This window comes from Castor canadensis, chromosome 11 (assembly GCF_047511655.1).
Source record: "Castor canadensis chromosome 11, mCasCan1.hap1v2, whole genome shotgun sequence".
Classification (NCBI taxonomy): Eukaryota; Metazoa; Chordata; class Mammalia; order Rodentia; family Castoridae; genus Castor; species Castor canadensis.
The window spans coordinates 105,297,688-105,319,075 of NC_133396.1; positions in this window are offsets into that span (position 1 = coordinate 105,297,688).

A 21,388-nucleotide genomic window follows, 5' to 3' on the forward strand; every position below is an offset into this window, starting at 1 on the left:
CCATCATGGGTAAGCCTTGACCCAGTGCCTCCCACAGCGTATTCTCTGATGAGGAACCTGGGCAATCTGATTATGTTGCTAACTCCTACAGCTCCAGGATATTGGGGTTTCTCTTGTGCACAGGGAAGTAGGGCTGGACAGGCCCTCAGTTCTGGCTTCTGGGCTGCGCATCCAAGTGTACCAGGGGCAGGAGTAGAATGAAGGCAGAGACTCCAGATGTTCAGAGAGGAGATCCAGGAAGGGGATGCTTAGATGCTCACTTCCATGAGGGTGACCAGGCACTGTGATGAGAACCCAGGATGCACCCAGGTGAGACCCAGGATATAGCTTCCTCTCCCTGCAGCTCTCTTCTCCAGGGTTTGGCACCAACACTCAGCTTCCCAGACAAAACAAAACAAAAAAAGTCTTGTTCTGCTTCTCCCCGTTCTGTTCCTCAAACCAGAAGCAGAGACGAGACGGGGTGGGTGAGCCAGTGAAACGTGAGGATGGGGCTCATGCTGTTCCTACTGTCTCAGCTCCCTCCCTGGCACTGAGTCCCCTCCCAACCCTGGCCTGGCCTGGCTTCCCCTCCTGGCTGAGGAAGCAAAACCACACTTAACCCTTCCTGTTGGAACCTCCCTATCTCTGGGGAAAAACAGTAGGAGAAAGGAGGAGGGCTTTCACCCCAAATTTCACTCTGAGCTCTTTCCAAAGAGTCTCTGCCATCACCACCACCACCACCATGACCTCTGCACTTCAAAGGGGGGGTCTTTATCCTGAATATTCCATCCTAACTTTGGACCCCAAATGGGTCCCCTTTCAGGCCCTTAATGGAACCACAAAAATCTGGGATCTGGTATCCTGGCAAAGTAAGTCTGTTCTCCCCATGTCAGTGAACAACTCACCAGAAGAAGGAAGAGTGGAGAAAGCCATGTCCACAGGAGCTGAGCCTGCTGGGTATAGGGGAGTTGTGATAGAGTGGTGGCCAGGTTCTAATCCTTCCTCTTATTGGATGCAGGATAATACATCTGGTACTGAATTCTCTGAACCTCAGTTTCCTCATCTAACATGGTCAGAGTGACTACCAAAGCCACTGGATTTGGCCTCCTGGGTGTGCAGAGCTCTGCACCCCATGCCACAGAGTAACAGCAATATCATGCTTGCTCTCAAGGGAATCTCCCATTGGTCAAGACAGAGGGAGGGGCAAAACCAAAAAAGTATAAATTGTTAAAGAGTAGCATAGAACTCTAAACTAGACAATGAATTCCAAATGGATCTCAGAAGTCTGGGAGATGGAGTATTAATGACTGAAATGAGAATATAGTGGTTGAATCCAAGGGATGGCTTGGGTACTTGTCATAAAGACCAATGATCTCGACAAAGGTGCTCTTCTGTGTGCTTATAGCACCCTGGGCCTCCCTTCAGTAACCTCCCCTCCTAAAAGTGCTGTGAGGGACACGAGGGACCAACTCTTGGTCATCTGTTTCTCTCACACCAGATCCAGTACTTGGCACATAAGAGGTGCTCAGTGTTCCTTAGAGGAACAAATGCATCTGACCCTGTCATTTTTCAGGTGAGTGACTCTGTATAAGTTATTTCATTTCTTTTACCCTCAGTTTCTTCATTTGTAAAATATGGGATGTTGTGATAAAGAAGGTAATATGTATTTGAAGGAAGGTTTCTTAGAGAAGGTAGGTTTAGGGGCTTGTCAGAAGTGCCTTATGCATAAATAGAGAATTCACTCATTCAACAGCTATTTAGTAGCTGCACATGATGGTTCATGCCTGTAATCCCAGCTACTCTGGAGGTGGAGGTAGGAGGATCTTGAGTTTGAAGTCAGCCCTGGCAAAGTTGTGAGACTTTTTTTCCCCCTGGTACTGAGGTTTGAACTCAGGGCCTACACTTTGAGCCACTCCACCAGCCCTTTTTTGTGATGGATTTTTTTCCAGATAGGATCTCACAAACTAATTTCCCTGGGCTGGCTTTGAACCGTGATCCTCCTAGGATTGCAGGTGTAAGCCACCAGACCCCAGAGTTAATGAGATCTTGATTCAAAAAAAAAAAAAAAGCTGGGAAGCATGGCCCAAGTGATAGAGTACTTACCTAGCATGCATGAAAACTGAAAAAAAAATTGAATACTATGTGCCACTCTTCTAAACACTGTAGAGATACAGCAGTGAATAAAGCAGATGAAAATTGGGGCTGGAGGTATAGCTCAGTGGTAGATATCATGTTTAGTATCTGTGAGGTCATTCCTAGCACCACAAAAAAAAATAAATTAATAAAACCAAAGAAACAGATAAAGACCCTTACCCTCATGGAACAGACATTCTCATGGAGAGAGCAAATAACAACAGACAAAATTATCATTTGTTAGAAGATGATAAATGGTATGAGAATAAAAGTTAAAAACTGGACAAAAGGCTGGGTGCTGGTGGCTCACACCTGATAATCCTAGCTACTCTGGAGGCAGAGATCAGGAGGATAGAAGTTTAAGGCTTAAGAAAAAAATGAGAACCTATTAAAAAAATGCCCAAGACAAAAAAGGACTGGTGGAGTGGCTTAAATGGTAGAGCATCTGCCTACCAAGTGTGAGGCCCTGAGTTCAAACTCCAATACCACCCAAAAAAAAAAGCCGGTCAATTCTCAGTTACTCACACTTTTATGAATTTTAAAGTTATGTATTTTCACATACATTGCCAACTTGGTCCACGAAATGACCTCATGGGTTGGAGACTGTTTCCCTACTTTACAGGTGAGGCTGACTTTCCCAAAACTAGACAGCTAGTAATAGGAGCTCAGAACTTGGACTGGACAGTCTAGTCCAAATCCAGGATATACTTCACTATCTTCTGCCACTTTGGCTGGACATGTAGGAGGTGCACCAGTGGACTGTGCCAGGAGGAAGTTTGTGCAGAGGTGCTGAAGTGGGAAAGAGCTGAGTGTGCAGCCTGACCTGCTGAAGCAGAACAGGAAGCCACCAGAGGGGAGGCTGGAGTGTCAGGAGAGAAGTGAGAGGTAGAGGTTGGAACCTGGTACTGGTACTCAGCTGGAGTCCGAAGAAGAGGGTTCTAGCTGCTTGATAGGGTCTGAGGTCGAGGAGAGAAGGGAAGCATCAACACCAGCAAGAAAAAAATGTACAGTCAGAGCCGGGCACAGTGGCGTCCACCAGTAGTCCCAGCTACTCAAGAGACTTGAGGCAGGAGGATCACTTGGGTCCAGCCTGGGCAACACAGCAAGACCTCATCTCAAAAAAAAAACAGTCAGAGGCACTGACCTTGGCAAGAGATAAGCCAAACTGTGGTGGGGTGTGCTCAACAAAGAAACCAGAAGAGTTTCAGAGGCATACTAATATACTAATATTGATTAATATAGGGAATATTTGTGGGGTACCAACTGGTACTAAGCACTTGGTATTTGCATTATCTTGTCGAATCTTGTATAAGAGTACACAAGGTAGATACTACTATTTGCTGTATTTTACAGATGAAGAAACTAAAATCCAGAGAGGTTAAATTATTTATGGAGAGCAGGGTTCCCCACCCTTGACGCTATGGACATTTCAGGTCAGACAATTCTTTGTTGTGGGGGGAGAGTCTGTGCACTGTGCATTGTGAGATGTTTTGCAGTATCCATGGTTTCTACCCACTAAATGCCAGAAGCACTTCGGCTCTCAGTTATGACAATCAAAAAACATTACCAAATATCCCCAAAGGGAGGGCAAAATCACCCCTAGCTGAGAAGCACCTGTCTAAGGTCATATGGTTTAGTAGTAGAACTGGAATTTTAATACAGGTTGGCCTGACTCCCAAAACAAAGATCTTACCATCACATCAGGGTATAATCCTGGACAGGTGGGAGTCAGAGAAGAGGAGTCAGATGGGATCCTAGGCCACTGGGGAGGCAGTTAGGCTCCCTGGTGGGGATGGGAAGGGGTGACTCTCTAGGGTCTGGGGAGGTGGAGGAAGATTTGGAGATCCAAGACCATGGTTTGGGAACCCCTTAATAGTGGGGTCTTAACGAATGGTCCTTGTCTTATTCTTCCTTTAATCATAGGGTCTAAGACTAAACAATGAACTGCTGAGTCATTTCTGTACAAGTGATAGTTACAACCTTGACAGAGGAAGACCTCGCCCATTCTTTAAGTGGCTGCCCATGTGCCAGGCATGTGGTTAGGGCCTATGCAGAGGTGGATCCCATTTAATCTTCACCTTGACCTTATGAGCTTGGTATTATTATCTGTACTTTATAGGAACCCCAAACTCTGAGAGGTTGAGTAATTGGCCTGAGGAAACACCTCTGAGTAGACTTGGCTTCTTCCAACTGGGACTCACCAAAGTAGGAAGGATGCAAGCTCATAGCTGATTGAGAAAAGGGGACATGGGGCAGGGGAGGCCTTGAGAAGAAGCAAATGATTGACAGCTATCTGTAAAGCCTGAGAACCCCTCATTCAAATGAAATCTCATGAGGAGGAAAAAATCCAATAAACTAAGTAACAGAGAGGAGTCTCTCTAGCTGGGGGGGCTTGGAGTGGTAATCCCTCCCCCCCCCCAGAGGCCCTCAGGGATCTGAGGAATAAGTCCTTCTTTATATAAGTGGGCTGAGTCCAGAGGGAGAAAGATTTGCCCAAGGCCACCCAGACAAGCAGAGCCAGAACCCACAGATAGGTCCCTGACCACATGCTGCTCTACCTCAGGAGACAGAGCAGCTAGCTGGACAGGTTTTATTTTTAAGTTTTAGCAAGGATTTTTTTTTTTTTTGGTGGTACTGGGGTTTGAACTCAGGGCTTCACACATGGCTAGACATGTGCTCTACAGCTTGAGCCACTCGCCAGACCCTTAGCAAGGATTTTAGTATAGCGGGATAAAGGAGGAAGAAATGGGGAAGGGGGCACAGGAGGGAATATTTCCTGCTCCCCACACAGGGAGCAAAGACTCCTGGCTGGACAGATTTTAAGGAGCCTTTCAGCCCAAGGGACTGGCATTACAGTTCCTACCATGTGGGAGGTGGCCGCTGAGCTCACCAGGCAGGAAGGGCAGCTGGATACCAACCAACCCCTCACCCCTCACACCTGGGCAGGTCTCCCAGTTGACAACACTTTCACAATCAAGATTGCTACCTTAGCCTTTGCAAATCTCTTTGAGGAGCATAAGCAAGTACCATTATCCCTATATTACAGATAAACAAGAGGAGGCTTGGGCAGGTTAACTGATTTGCTCAAGGCCACATAGCTTACAGGTGACAGAAGCAGGCCCCAAACCCCAGGTTTCTTCCTCTCTGAAATTCCGCCCAGACCACAAGGAACAGCAAATTCTAGAACCTGCCCAGGAGCTCCATTCCCAACATTCCAAGCCACCTCCCCCACCCTATACCTGTCGGAGAGGGCCACCCCACATGTGCACCTCGGGCTCCCTGAACTGTCAAAACACTCACCACACTACACAATTACTGCCACAATACACACCAAAGCAGACAAAAGGCAGACAGCTGGCAGGGCATTGAGCAGTGCCATTGCCTTCCTGTCTCCATCCCCAGTTTTTGCCCTTCACCTGGGGTCTTAGGGTTGGAGGGGCTCGGGGGCGGGGCCCGTGTACACAGGCAAATCTTTTGGGACGGGCAGTCTGGCTGCGCTGGGGCTGGGCTGCCTCCCCCCTCCACACCCCGGAGGCGGCAGCAGGCCGATGCTGACGCAGGCGGCTGCGTGTGGGCGGCCGCATGTGAGTCTGTGTGTATCTGTGTGTGTGGTTGCTGGGGCCTCCCCGGCCTCCTAAATGGGGGTTTCCTTTCCCTGTTGCCAAGGAAACAAACAGAAGCGCCACAACTCCAGGACTCAAGCTGAATTAAAGGGTCTCCTCGCCCCATGTCCCCACACCCCCCACAACACACACTTCCAGGAAATGGGGCAGAAAAAAAATTCCATTTCTCCTTTACCCCCTCATTCAGGTGGAGACCAAATGTTTGTGGAGCCTGAAACTAGGATGCACATGTCCTGGTTAGCTGGGGACAGAGGGGTTTCTTAGGACAAGGGACGTTTAGTGCTAAAATTGGGATGGTTGCTGATCCTACATAAAGCACACAGTTTTAAGAAATATAACCATATGGCTTGCAAATTTCACACTGACATATGACCATGTGGAAACACTAGCAGGCTCCTCTTAGGCCTTGGAAGGGCTCTGAGGCATCGCCTTCCTTACCTTCAGAGTACATCTGAGGCTGTCCCTAGCCCTTGCAGCCCCCAAGCTCCTCAGGGTCCCCGTTAAAGGTTCTCCCTTGGCACTCAGCAAGGAAGGTGGTGGAGGTCTCCGGATGGGTGGGGTGAAGCATGGGGCATGTTCTGGAGAAGTGGGCAGGAAGGACTGCCAAGTGGACCAAGGGGGTGGGTAGGATCTCTGCAAGATCTGCAGCCTGGTTGGGATGGCAGGTTGGGATGGCGATGGAGTACAATTGGGCCAGCAATTCCAACATTTACTCCCAGAAGCTAGGAAGAACTCAGAGCTGGGAGGAGTCAGGACATCATGCAACCCAACCCCCTTCCTTCTAGATTCACAATAGTCCAGCTCCCCAGATTCCCCTTTCCAGTCCCTACGCCAGCCCACAGGCCCGCCCCAGAGGAGCACCCCATTGCCACTCTTCCTCTAGTTAGTTCAATGCTCACAGGGCAACCCTATGAGCACATCTCACTTTGGCCTTGAACCCTGAAGGGCTCTTCATCACAGTGACAGGTAATGAGAAAACCACTGAAGGAGAGAGGTGGTGGGAGCCTGGCCGGGAGGGACAGAATGCAGGGTTGAGGTTTGCTGGCTCTCTAGACCTGGCTGCCCAGGGAAGGGCAAGGGGGCATCTGTTTCCCCTTGGCCATGGTCCCCTCAATCCTACCCCAGAGAAGGTAAAAATGGTGCTGGCTTCCTAATAGGGAGCTTATTGGCCTGGGGATGGAGAATGAGATCCAGCATAAACATTCCTACACTTTCTTCTTTCCCCTGGAGCTTCATGGAGTGGAGCTAAGGTTTAAAGGTAGAGGCATTCATCCTGTTGGAGGAAGGGAGTGAGGTCATGGGACTCCGTGAACACCAATGATGTATTAGGAGCCATAGCCAGGCTGGGCTCCCTGTGGGAAGTGGTGGGAGAGGGCCAGAGGACCTGTCTGGTATGGGGTGGGCCCCCATTCAGATACCTTAGTGGATGAATCAAGGGGTAAAGGATGGACTAGAGAAAGTTGAGGACAGGGTGAGTGCGAATGAGGGAGAGGTAAGTGTAGGGAAGGGGAAAAGGCTAGAAAGGAAGTCTGCTGTGAGGGAGGAGCCAGGAACAACATCTGGAGTCCAGGCAGAGGGCCCTGGAGTGGGGGAATAGGCAGAGAGGAATTGGCTGAGAGGCCCAGGAATTGAGGAGAGGGGCAACTACCCTGGCTGACGCCAGTGCTACAGTCCCAGATCCTGGTGGGGCAAATATTTACCCGATGACAACCGTTGCTAAGCAGGAAGGAAGGAAGGAGGAGTGAGACCAGTAGCTGGAGGCCCTTCCAGGCTCCTCCCCATCCCTCATAAAAGACAGCCTAGAGAGAGTGAGCCATCAGCTTTGCCTAGGCCCTTCACCCCTACCCTGAAGGCTCAGCTATATCCCTCCATGCACATACATCTTGGGGTCACCTTTACCACCCCCTTTCCCAAGCTTCTGGTAACAGGCCAGAAAGCTGGGCTTAGAAGGAATTTAATCCTTGTGCTGTCAGGCCTTCCCTTCACCCCAGTACAGCTCCTGGGGCTCAGACCCTAAAAACTTCCCCCTTTCCAATCCACTGTTAGGGGAGACTGGGAAGGGACTGCTGGGATCTGGTGAGGAAGGGGTTACTGAAGGGTGGAGCCAAGATGTCCAGGGGATGAAGTTGGGTTGGAGGAGGGAGGAGTGTTCCATTATTCCCTGTTCCAAGGGGCAGGGGGCAGAGCTGGAGGAGTTAAGAGAAAGGGTGCTGAGGAACACTCCCATTGCCGGCCCCTAGGCAGAGGAGAGGGAAGAACAAGGGAGGGGAGGATGGGATGTGCTCAAATGGAGCCAGATGTGGCCCATGTGATGTGGGCTGTTGCTGGCTTAGGCACAACACGGGCAGGATGTGCCATAGCAGCTGGAAAGGATTAGTCAGAAACTGGGAGGGGGCAGTCCCTAGAGAAGGGGCAGGGGAGATGACAGCTAGTCCAGGACCCCTTCCTTTCCCACCTCAAGCAGATGAGGAAGGTCAAAGGACTCAGCCTCAAGGAGGAGTTGGCTAGGGACATGAGCTGCCCTCCCAGTCCCTCCATCAAATGGACCACATCTGCCAACATGCCCCAGGTTCCCACCCATTTCCCTGGCTGAGTCTGGGTCTCTGAAAACAAAATGGAGATCCTGACACCTCTTTCCAGGGTTGTGGGAAGAGTCCCTGGAGCAGATGTACCAGGATGTGCCAAGGGCCTGATTCAGTACCCAGCACCCAAGAAGGACCATACCATAGGTTCTCTTCCTTGCCCACCTCCTCATGATGAGATCTCTGCTCTGCAAGGCTTCTTCCTAGGGAGTCAACAGATTCTCACAGCAGCCTCAGGCCCTCTGGACATTGGGACCCAGATAGGAGGGAAGGGTTGGCAGGGAGGGCACAAAGAGGGAGGCAGTTGCTGGGGCTGAGAAGAGGCTCCTGGAATGGCCAATGGAGGTTCTCAGGGGCTGCAGGGTTGGCCAGAGTGACCTCAGGAACAAAGCACCCAACTCATTGTAGCATCCATGATCCATGTGAAAGCAGGGGTAGATGAAGGGCTATCACTGTAAAATGAGCAGAGACTATAACTTGACCACAGCAGGGCTTTTCCAGCACCACTACAATAACACATGCCCATAGGGAGAAGGAGGAGAGGAGCCAGGAAACCAAGCAGAACTGAAGAGTGGTCCGTGGTGTAGCAGGGGTGCAGCAGTTGAAGTCTATAGAAGCAGAATGGTAGGGCTCTCTGGTAGGCAGGTCCAAGTTGGCAATCAAAAAGGCTGTTGTTTTCCAAACTCCCATTGGAAAGTTTGAAAAATACACATAGCGATGTGACTCACTGCCCCCTCCCAGGGCCCCCCTTTCCTGGTTTCTGTGATTTTTCTCCCAAGCATTAATTCAAGGCACATTCTCACAGAAACCAAAGCTCGATGAGGGAGGGCAAAAGGCAGCTGAAGGAGGCTGAGAGGCACCTAGGGAGGGGCTGAAAATGGAGGTGTAGGCTGGACTGGCAGGTTAGTGTGGTGGCTCGTGTGCCATGGAACCAGTAGGGGAGAGTTCGCTTAGTGCACTTAACACTCAGCAGTGCAGGCAGAAGGCTTCAGTCACACGACCTCCACCTAAACCAAACTGCCCCAAAGGCCCAAGGTAAGACAAAAATGAACCCCCTGGAGCTCACAGTCTCCCAACCAGAGGAGCAGGACCAGAACTGAAACCCAGGGGCCCTGCCTACTGTGTCTACAGTTGTCCATGGTACTCTGTTGTCCTGTGTACCTCGGGCCCAGAGACCTTGCTGTCTGCTCTCCTCCTTGGAACTCATTCCTAGGCCACAGCTGTGGCCAGAAGCCCCAGAAATTGGAAGTGGGGAGTTTTTCTGAATTTGCTCACTTCCACTGCCCCCTCCCCAGCATGTATCATGGAGCAGGTGCACAGGGTCCCTTCTTGTGGGCTAAGGAGAATCCAGACAGGCCTGCCCCAACAGTGTGTCTTTGGGCCAGGAATTCCCCAGACAGGCTGGGAAAAGGGAGCCCCTGGCAGCTGGCCATGGGTGAGTGGCCTTCCACTCTTGAGAACTCTTGGAGGATACCCCAAGCATTGACAGGAGTGATTACTAAGTAACCATACTTGTCATCCCTCCTCGAGGCAAGCACTCTTACCACTTGAGCCAAGTCCTCAGGCCCTCCCTTTTCTTTCATGGGGGCTGGAGTTTGAACTCAGGGCCTCATGCTTGCTAGGCAGGCACTGTTACCACTTGAGCTACTCCACCAGCCCTTTTTTGTGAGGGATTTTTTTCGAGATAGGGTCTCATAAACTATTTGCCTAGGGCTGGTTTTGAAACACTATCCTCCTGATCTCTGCCTTCTAAGTAGCTAGGAATACAGGTGTGAGCAGGAGCCTGGCTCCCTTTTTTTTTTTCCAGTGCTGGGGATGGAACTTAGGGCCTCACCCATGCTAGGCAAGCACCCACCAATGTGCTATACTGCCAAACATCTGGGCTTGGCAGTATGTTCTTCATGTCTCTCCTTGACCCCACTTTGCTCCCTCAACTTTATCCTTTCCATCTCTCTCAGCCACAGAGCCCCCAGGTCCTGCAGTTCTTCCTCCAGAATCTCCCCTCCCTCCGTACACTGCCTCCAGCTCCATGGTTCTGCTCACCATCAGCCTCACCTGGGTGACCTATAGGCACTTCTCACCCACCTCCCTTCTTCCACCCTCACATCTGCCCCATCCTTTCTTCCTCCCTAAATCTCAGTGATAATCCTTCCAAAAGGAATACCTCTTCATGTTTCCACAAGACTTCAAACCAACAGTGGATTCCCATTGCATTCGGGATGAGGCCCAAATTCCTTGTCCTAGCTTGTAAAGCCCTCTATGACCTGGGCTCTGCCTGCATTGCCAGCCACACCACTTGTCCTCTAAATGCTAGCAATCCCAGCCTCTCTGGTTTCTTTTATGCCAACTTTCCTGGACTCAGAGCATACTTTGACATTTGATCAATTCCTACCCATCCTCAGGTCCAGCTAGAAGTGCCATAAAATCTGGGTTAGATGTCTCCACTGAGCTTCCAACATTCCTTGTCATGTGACTGTGATGCTGCCTGTATACACGTCTTCACTCATTAGGGGACCTCCTTGAGAGTTGAGGCTGCATGGGTCTGGCCCTCTCCTGTGTTGCCAGCACCTGATACCGTGCCTACTCATTGTGCAGGTTTTGTGTGTTTATGTGTGTGTGTTGTTATTGGTTGTTTGTTTTGGGGGGGCATTGGATGTACTGGGGTTTGAATGTGTTCTACTACTTGGGCCGTGCCCCAGCCTCTCAGTACACATTTTGAGCTCAGCATCCTCTTCATATGATCATCAATGAGCATCTTCAAAACTGCTCAACTTCTCCCTCCTCTACTTTTTTCCACCACCCTGCTTTTCACCAGCCTCACCTTTCTCCCATGCGCCCCACTTTCACTGCCGTTCTTTATATGAGCTCCACGCACTGCAACTAGGCCTCTTTCCACACCCAGCCTGGGGCATAATCACAGTAGCAATAGTAACAAGAGCTACTTATATGTCAGGGCTTGTTCTAGGCTCTTTCCATCCATTGGCTTATTTGATCCTTGGAAGAAAATTAAAAAAAAAAAAAGAGGTTTGCCCAAGGAGCTGATGATTCAGAGCAGAGCTCTCCAGGTTATAAGTCCAGGGTCACTGTGGGCAAAAGAGATGGGGTATATACTAGGTCTTCAATAAATGTTTATCAACTTTTATAGCAGGTCCTATTAGTAGTAAAACATAATCCCCGGGCAGCCCTGGGAGGTAGGAATGACAAGGGGATTATTCTCATTTTATAGCGGTAGACGCCATCTGAGTGAGTGGGGTGGACCTGCTTCCGGCCACAGGAGGTAATGGGCTCTTGTTGAGCTGCCCTCTAGGGCTAGGCAGAAGGATCCTGTGTGGCATAGTTGGAGTAAGGAGGAGCGGTGCTAGGCTGCAGAGATCCTTTGAGACTACCCAGTGTCCTCAACTGTTGATTGCTTGGGGGAAGGGGCTTTCAAAACTGTCAATGGGCTGGGTGCTGGTAGCTCATGCCTATAATCCTAGCTTACTTGGGAGGCTGAGATCAGGAGAATCATAGTTTGAGGCCAGTCTGGGCAGACAGTTCATGAGACCCCCATCTCCAAAATAACCAGAGCAAAATGGACTGGAAGTGTGACTCAAACAGTAGAGCACCTGCTATGTAAGCATGAAGCCCTCAGTTCAAACTCCAGTCCTAACAAAACTGCACTCCCCCCACGCCCCCACAAAAAAAAAAAAACCTGCCAACAGGGCTGGGGAGTAGCTCAGTAGTAGAGCTTAACATTGCAAGGCCCTAGGTTCCATCCCAAGCACTACACAAACAAACAAAAAATCTACAAATGGCCAAGGTCTTGGATATTTTGATTCATTGATTGGCTTGGGGTGAGTCTGCGGAATTTTTCAGTAAAAAACATTTTAATGTTATTCTACAGATAAAGAAGCTGAGTTGGGAGTAGGAAATATAATACTGATAAGTTATTGAGTGCTTATAATGCCAGGCACTGTTCTAAATAGCCAATGATCACTTGGTCTTAACCAAGTCATCAGATCCATGGTTCAGGTGAGAAAACAGCACAATAGGTTCAGCATCACACAACCAATAAACTTTAGGTCTGGGACTCAAACCCTACAAACCTGGTTTTGAAGCCCATATTCTCAACTTTGACCCCAGAGCTGTCAAACTGAAAGTTGCAAAGGGGCCAGTGGTGGAGTCAGGCCAGGATCCCAGGTCTCTTCTGGGCAGAAAAGTTGGAGAGGTGGTGAAAGCAGGTAAACTCAGGTCAGAGAGGCCAAAGTCAAGGGGAAGGCCTAGAAGCTCCAGAACCCCTTCCCCAAAACAGTGGAGGGGCTAGGCAGTGGGTCAACCTCCCTCTGGGGCCACCCTTCCTTTTTCTCCCTTCCCTCCCACAGGGAGCCCTGACCAGCCCCAGCTGAGCTGTCACCTCCCTGTGCTAATTGATTCAGCCTCCTAATTGCCTATCACAAGGAGACGATTAAGCCCAATTAGGGAACCAGTGCTAATTACTGCTCAGCTTCCCACAGCCTCTGGGCACCCCTGGGGTCTGCAGGAACCTGCTACCCATCTCCCCCCACCTCCAGGGAGGAGAGCTGCTGCTCATATGAGGCATGTTGAAACTTCATATTCCTCTCTTGCTCTTCCAAAGATCAAGGGTTGAACAACATGGTTTCTTCCTCACCTTTACAACCCACGGCGGGTGTCTCCCAGTTCTACTAAACAAGACTTGTCTTCCGTGACTGACAACATTCATGTTACCCCACAGTTCACAAATACCCCGTCCCATCCATTCTCCCTGCAAGCCTGGAGGTGAAGTGCTTCATCGCTGAGGCTCAAAGAAGGTAAGTGATTTAACCGAGGTCATACAGCCCACTTTGATCCCAGACAAAAATATGTCATCAGTCCTTTAATGATCTCAACTGTATGATTCCAGATGGAACGGGATATAGGGATGGGGCATGAACTGTGCACCTTCTTTCCACCTGCTAACCTATGCTAGGTTGTCCTATTTAACCTGCTTTCTCTCCTTGCATTCCTGAGAACCCAGTGCCAAAGTCAAGTCCTTTCTGGGATCACAGAACTTGAGAGTCTGCAGATAGTTCACTCTAGTTCACCCTTCTATAAAGTGGGGTAGCACAACTCTCTCTTTGACCTCGGAAAAAATTCTACTTCCTTTCTATGGACCTCAGTTTCCACACCTGCAAAACAAAAGGACTAGACTGACTGGAATATTTCCAAGACCCACCCTTGGGCTGGAGGAATGGCTCAAGTGGAGGAGTGCCTGCCTAGCATGTGAGAGGCACTGAGTTCAAACACCAGTACTGTCAAAAAAACCAAACCAAAACAAACTTACAAACAAAAGTCTTTTCCTACCTCCATCTGTTTCAGGGGAAGAGAAGATGAGTGGCTGAATTTGTCTCTTGCATGCCATCAAGACCCTGGGGTGGGATGGGAATATTCCTTTTTTGTACCGAAAATATGGAGGCGCCAAGGCTGAACAGAAATGACACTAGGACAGGCTGGGAACTCCCAGGCTCTAGCAGAGGTTGGGAAGTCAGGGGTGTGCAAACAAGATGCACACACAATCCTGTCCCCAGACCAGGGCAGAGAGAAAGTGACAGAGGTGGTGGATGAAGTGGCATGAGGCATGCTTTCTTGGGCTTGAAAGAAAGTAAGAGGATTCTGGCCTTCTGGCCCATGTTAGGCTATACTGTTTGCCAGCTTCCCTCCCTGTCAGTGTTGGGCTCACAGAGGGCAGGCAGGCAAGGGATGCAGATGTCCTCCAGGGTCTTAGCTGAAGTCTAACTCCTTTGCCCCTCTTCATCCTTTTCTACTTTCTGTGTCTTTCCAAGCATTGTTGGACTCAGTCTATCTTGGTTGTTTTGTTTTCCTTTGGTACTGGGGCTTGAGCCCTACACCTTGGGCCACTCCACCAACTCTTTGTGTGTGTATGTGTGTGTGTGTGTGTGTGAGAGAGAGAGAGAGAGAGAGAGAGAGAGAGAGAAAGAGAGAGAGAGAGACAGAGAGATGGGTGTTTTCAAGATAAGGTCTTGCCAACTATTCGCCCAGGATGGCTCCGAACTGTGATCCTCCTGATCGCTGCCTACTGAGTAGATACGATTAGATTAGCCGGCACCCGGCTTTAGCCTCAGTTTTAATCCTGGCTCTGGCACCCATGTCCTGCCTATGTCACCATCTACCAGGGTGACAGTTTTGCTTTCTACAAAGTTTTACTTTCTACAAAGTGGGGTAGTACAAACTACAAGGCCGTTGTGCGCAATGAGTGAGGTATGCACATACGTGTGGAGGAGAGGGCCTGCACCTTTGTGAGGCTAGGTTTTCCCTCAGATCTCTCCCAGAACCAGGCAAAACAGAAGCCCAGAAGCCAAGGTTTGAGGAGTGTGTACGACACACAAGGCATCCGGTCTCCAGCACCAGCTCCCTCCGCAGCCTTCCCTTTCCTGTGGTGAATCACTGTTCACGGGCCCTGGGGACCCAGGAGTCCCCAGCTTGCCACAAACACTACCATTGTCATAGAAACCAGGCCTCCCGTTCCTCTTTCGCTGATTGATTTCACCGCATGGTCTCCCACGCTGTGTCTGGTTCCTAGATCTCAGCTTTTGACTCATTGGTCGACTTAAGTCCTCTCATTTCATGTCCCCAAGAGAAGGTAAGTCTCTCAAGATCTGTACTTCCAACCCCTCCGGCAGGCCCCTTTCCTCAGCGACCACTCACTCCCCTGCCAAGTTGTCTGGGCATCCCGTAGGAAAACAGGTGGGGTGAGTGGGAGTGTGTCCTGAATGACTGGGGCCTGCGGCTTCGCTCGGGTCTCAGGATCCCATCTTTTCTGAGCCCCTTGAGATCCCTCCGCACTGGGACGTGAGAAGAGCAAACGCAAGGGAGGTGGCCACTGGGAGAGACTGACAGGCACTGGCGCCACCTACTGGCCGGGCCTAGGAGCAGTCCCACCTTCTTACTGGCGGGAGTGTCCAGGCTGGCTCTGAGTGGCAGAAGGCCCTGACTCTGTGTTCATTCATTAATTTATTCAGTAGCCTGCGTGTCCTCATGGAACAAGTAAAGGGGGGTGGGGCCTCCTAAGGGAAAGCTCTGGGTAGCAGGGAGCAGAGACCTCGACACCTGCCCAGCCAGTGGTAATGGAGCAGGCCTTCCTTAGGACGAGTAATTAAGCTGAGTCCTGAATAATGCTCAATATTTATTAAGCACTTGCTCTGTACTACACACTGTGTCAGTACTTTACATACTTCTTTCCACTAATCACACAACAATCCCATGAGGTAATTGCTACTATTATCTTCAGTTTATATATGGGGAAAACAGGTTCAGAGGTGCCAAGTAATTTGCAGAGGGCTTACAGGTAGTAAGCAGGCACGCTCCCACCTGCCAGCTCCTCTTTGAATAGCCAGGCAGAAGGGGTTAGAAAGGGAGCTCAGACCTGGAAACCACAGGCCCTGCAGATAGAGGAGAAAAGATGGGAAGAGGAGACAGAAAAGGAGCACCCAGGGAGGTAGGAGGAACACCAGTGAGGGAATAAAGCATTCTGAGAGAAGGCAGGCACCAATGGAGTTAGAGGCCAAAAGTCAAATAAAAACTGAGACTGGACACCACCTCTGCTGGCAAGGAGCCCTAGGCAGTGTGGACGGGTGAGGCACAGAACACAGGGAGGCAGAGGAGGTAATCTCTCTGTATAGGTCTGAACACCAGGACTTGGGCCAGCCCATAGGCCTCAAGTAATCTGTGAATGCTGCTGGGACAGACATGTACAGCCAACCCATCTGGAAGAGCGGGCAAGTGACTAGGATACTGGCAATATGGGGCATCAGGCAGCCTCTCCAACTTCTGGGACTGCATGCAGAAAATAACTGGAAGTCTGGGGAGGTAATCAAAGTATGGAGCAGCCTGACTTCTGACCCCCAGGCTCTTGGGGTAACTGGGAAGGAGATGAGAATGCTGGAACTACAAAGTGCTTCAGAAACCATTTCTGGATCAAGCCAACTGCAGTGCTGATCTGGAGGTGACTAGTGCCTGCTAAGAGCCCATTGTTCACACTGAAATCAGCATGGTAGGCAGGTGAGAGCAATACCTTGTCTTAAAAAGAAAGAACAGCAGGGTACCAGTGGTTCACATCTATAATGCTAGCTACTTGGGAGGCAGATTTCAGGGGGATCATAGTTTGAGGCCAGCTTGGGCAAACAGTTTTCGAGATCCTATCTCAAAAACACCCAACACATAGAAGGGTTGGTGGAGTGGCAGAGCACCTGCCTAGCAAGCATGGAGTCCTGAGTTCAAACCCTAGTACTGCCAAAATAACCCCAAAAAAACAAAAACCGACATTCTCCCCTTTCAATAAAGCCTTATAGACTTTAAAAAAGAAATGAAAATAAAAATAAATAAATCAGGCATGATGTGAATTTACACCATGGAAATTCACAATTGCTACAAACCAGGGTTTCTTTTCTCTCTTGATTTTAAACATTTACCAGCATTACCACTGTTCCACACTCTTCTGTCCTCACTTCACAAGAGAAAAAAAAAACAACCTCACAGGAGAGGAAACTGAGCCCCAAACATGGTCATTTTTCCCCCTTTTATTCATTCAATCAATAAATAAATTTCTACTGAGTGCCTCCTCAGGCTTTGGAGAGACCCACTCCGTCCTGGGAGAGCTTTCACTCTGGTGTACCAGGTAGAACACGTGAATTGGCTTTGAACACTGTGGGCCAAATGTTAACAAAAGGCACACACTGGAGGCCACTGCAGCCTTGGGGGTTCACCTATATCCATCAGCATGGCCAGAAGGCTTCTCAGAGGATATGACCTCTAAGCTAGGTCTGAGGGATAAGTGGGAAATGGCCAAGATGAGAGAATGCTCCAGGTAGAAAGAGCACATGCAAAGACTAAAGGATGCAGAGGGCCTGGCAGAAGCATGCAAGATATGTGCAAATCTCTTTTTACCAGCAATGACTGATGGGAAGAGTTTACATGCTTAAAGACCCCTTTGGAGCCATCAGCCAAAAGTCTTGTCAGTGAGTTAGCACCATGATTGCATTCTTGCTATATATGAGCTCCAGCCTAGGGGAATCCAGTGACAGTATATACCAAGCCTCATACAGACAGCACCCTCTTGGACATCAGAAGAGGGAGGGCTGGGAGGGCCCAGGTGTGGGGGTGGGGCAGGAGAGGTATGACAGGAAAACAGAAGGAAAAATTGAATAGTTGGCTGTGTGTGAAAGAGAGGATGTTCAAGAGAAGTATAGATGAACACACATGGCTTCCAAACAGCAAACATTTACTGAGCACCTACTGTATGCCAGGTCCAGTCCCTGTACTCAAGAAGCCTCCAGTACACCATGTTAACAGAAACATGAACAGACTATTTACAGGATACTGTGGATGAATGGTCACCAAAAAGTGACCAGGGAGATTTCTGGGAGAACATGACATCTAAGTTGAGTCCTGAAAGATGAACGAGTATTATCCAGGTGAAGGGCAGAGTGGAGAATGGGAAGGAAGGGCAGGATCAGCTGGACAGGTGGGCAGGGACCAGACCCTGAAGGAAACTAAGGAATCTGGATCTAATGGCAATGGAGAGCTAAGTAGGAGGGTTTCATGATCAGATTTTTTTTTTTTCGGTACTGGGACTTGAACTCAGGGTCTACACCTCAAGCCACTCCACCAGCCCTTTTTTGTGATGGATGTTTTTTGAAATAGGATCTTATGAACTATTTGCCTAAGGTGGCTTTGAACCATGATCCCCCTGATCTCTGCCTCCTAAGTAGCTGGGATTACAGGCATGAGGCACAGTGCCCTCTTTTTTTTTTTTTCTTTCAATGCTCTTTGGCCACTATGTGGAGAATGGGTTGAAGGAGCAGGGGAAGCAAGAGCACAGGCAGGGAGGCCAGTTAGAGGTTACTGCAGGCAGGAGGTGATGATAGCTTGGGTCAGGATGGTAGTGAGAGATAGGAAGTTGATGGTTTGGGAAAGGTTTTGAGGTTTAAGAGGGGACAGACCAGATGGGAGGGAAGTTAGGGGGAAAAGGAGGAATCATAGATGACTCCAGATTTCTGGCTTGAGCAACCAGGTGGATGGTGATGTCATTTACTGGAAGCTGGGGAAACTGGAGGAGGAACTGGTTTGGACTGTTGGGGGCGGAGCTAGAACTAAAACCTCAGGGCTCCTAGTTCCCAAGCCAGCACCTGTTTTCCCTGCGGGGGGGGCTACTGGAAAAAGGCATGGAGAATTCAGAGCAGAGGAAGGGGAATGTGGGAACAGAATGGGGCAGAAAGAAGGGAACAAACTAATAACGCTGGCATGATGCCAGGTACCATGCTACATGTTTTGTATATGTCAAGTTTAATTGTCACAATCTGACCATCTTTCTAAATTATCCATCTCAAACCTTCCTACCTCCATATCCTGCTTTATTTTTCTTCATAGCGATTATCATTTCCAGGACATTAGCCACTTGTTTACTCTCTGCCTTTCCTCCCTCGTAGAATACTGGCTCCATGAGAGTAGGGTTCTTGTTCTCTGATGTATCCCCAGTCCCTAAACACCTAAACACTTTCCTGATGAAAAGTTTTAAAAGCTTATTAGGTAGATATTATTATTCCCCTTCATACCCAATTCAGTCGAACTCAAATGCCCATGTCTGTAACTTTTCCCCTAAACAATGTCTCCCAGGAACTCAGGAGTGTGGTGGACACAAAGCCAGTGTAAGCAGCTGGAGGGGACTCAGGATGACCTCAGGAGGTGGTCAGACCCATGGGGATTTCCAGGTCTCAGTCACCTAGATTTTCATCCTGAATCAGGTATAGATTGATAGCTTCATTATCTCTCACGTGTTGAAAGTCCCACCAAAAGCCAAGAGCCAGGTGGAAGCTTGAGATGACACCTGAGGAGTGCAGGGCAGAGCATGGAGCCCTGGCTGAGCAGGGAAGATGCAACCTAGGCCCTAGTGTCAGTGACCAGCCTGGAGAAGTTCCTGGTAATTGGCTTGCAGCGCCATCTTGTGGCTATATGTCAAAGACACGTTTCTTTGAATCTGTCCCCTGCTTCCTAAGATTCCGGAAAGTTGGGTCTCACCAGCAAGCTTCCCTGGCTAACTACCACCTCCCACACCAACCTCCAGATAGCCTTCCAACTTCCTCCCTTCAAATGAACCTCAGTCTTCGGGAATTCCCTTTATCCAGCACACCCCCCAAACTGTTCCAGCTTCAAGTGATCACTCCCTCAGCGGCCTCCAAGACCACTGAGATCCCAGTCTCTGGAGTCAGACGGCTCTGATTTTGTACATTGGCGTCTCCACTGGTAAACTGTAAGTCTCTTCTGGTAAGCTGGTAAACTGTGTGATCTGGGAAAATTACTTAGTCTTTCTGAGCCTCAGGTCCCTCATGGTAAAGAGAAACAGCAATTCAAGCTTCAGGAATCAGGAAGATTGATAGTAAGTTTGAAAAGACCAAGACAGCCTGCACCAAATAGGCACTCAGAAAAAGGCAATTCCCTTCCCATCCCTCTCTCTGACTTCCTCTTCCCTTTCTGAAAAGAAGCATGATGAAAGAGAAGGCAGAAGGGAGTCACAGGGCCTGGTCCTCTGGGCCTCAGTTTCTTTTTCTGTACAATGAATTCATTGGGTAACAGATGAACTATTCATTCACTTACTCACTTCCATTCCAGCTCTGACATTCTATATGCAGTATTGTATTCATTATAGCCATCAATTTATCTGTGTGTGCCAAACTGTGTCCTGTACTTCAAAATTCCCTCCCAGCACCTAGCATGGTGCCTGACACAGGGAGGGTGGAAGAAAATTCCAACTTGTCAACCTATCAGAAGCATGTTGACTGCTTCCTTTTCCTGCACCAGGAGAGTGCCCAGCCCTGGCTGGCACCAGGTGCCCCTCCCCTTCCCTCCCTCTAGGCGGAAACCAGAGCTGGCGCCACGGGGTGAGGAATCTAGGGACCAACTGTCACAGCTCCAGTATCACTCGCCTCCTGGACGCCTGGGTCCAGCCCTGAGTCCCACAGGGGCTCTGTCAGCCAGCTGTCTTGAGAGCCCCAGGCTCTGCCACAGACCCTTGGAGCTGCTCTCCCTGGGGAAATCAGACAGTGAAGAAGACCTGGTAGGGGTAAGTGCTGGCACAATCCCAGAGGACAGTAAGAGATGTTTGTCTGTCCAGGTCCAAACCCCAAGCTGGGCCTGCAAAGCCCTTGGAGATCAGACAGATGCACGTCAGCAGAGGACCTAGTGACCCACTCTCTCCTCCAATCTGTGGCCTTCGAGGTCCCAAACATGGCTTTACCTTCACATTTATACTCTTTGGCCATGTTCTCTGAGTCACGTAGGCTAGTTTTTATGTCTCAACAAGGGCAGGGATCAAGTCTGATTATGTTTTTTCTTTACTCAATATATTCTCATTAGTTAAAATTAATAAGTTGAAGCTGGGCGCCAGTGACTCATGCCTATAATCCTAGCTACTCAGGATTCAGAGATCAGGAGGATTGCAGTTCAAAGCCAGCCAAGGCAAATAGTTCATGAAACCCTATCTCAAAAAAAACCCTTCACAAAAAAGAGCTAGTGGAGTGGCTCAAGGGGTAAAGCACCTGCTTAGCAAGCCCAAGGCCCTGGGTTCAAAACCCAGTACCAACAAAAAAAAAATTAATGAGTGCATTCCAGCAGGAGAGAGAAAACTGGCTGCACACTCAGCTGGAAGGATGGTGGTTAGACAGGCAGGTGGACTTCCCACAAGCGAAGAGCATTCAGAAAGGAAAATGGAACCAGGTACAGATGGCTCACACCTGTAATCCTAGCTACTCAGGAGGCAGAGACCAGGAGGATCCCAGTTTGAAGCCAGCCCTGGGCAAATAGTTTGTGAGACCCTATCTCAAAAATACCCTACACAAAATAGGGCTGGCAGAATGGCTCAAGTGGTAGAGTGCCGGCCTAGCAAGCGTGAGGCCCTGAGTTCAACTCCTAGTACCACCAAAACAGAAACGAAAATGGAGCTGAGCACCAGTGACTCTCACCTATAATCCTAGCTACTTGGGAGGCTGAGATCTGGAGAATTGTGGTTTGAGGCTAGCCCAG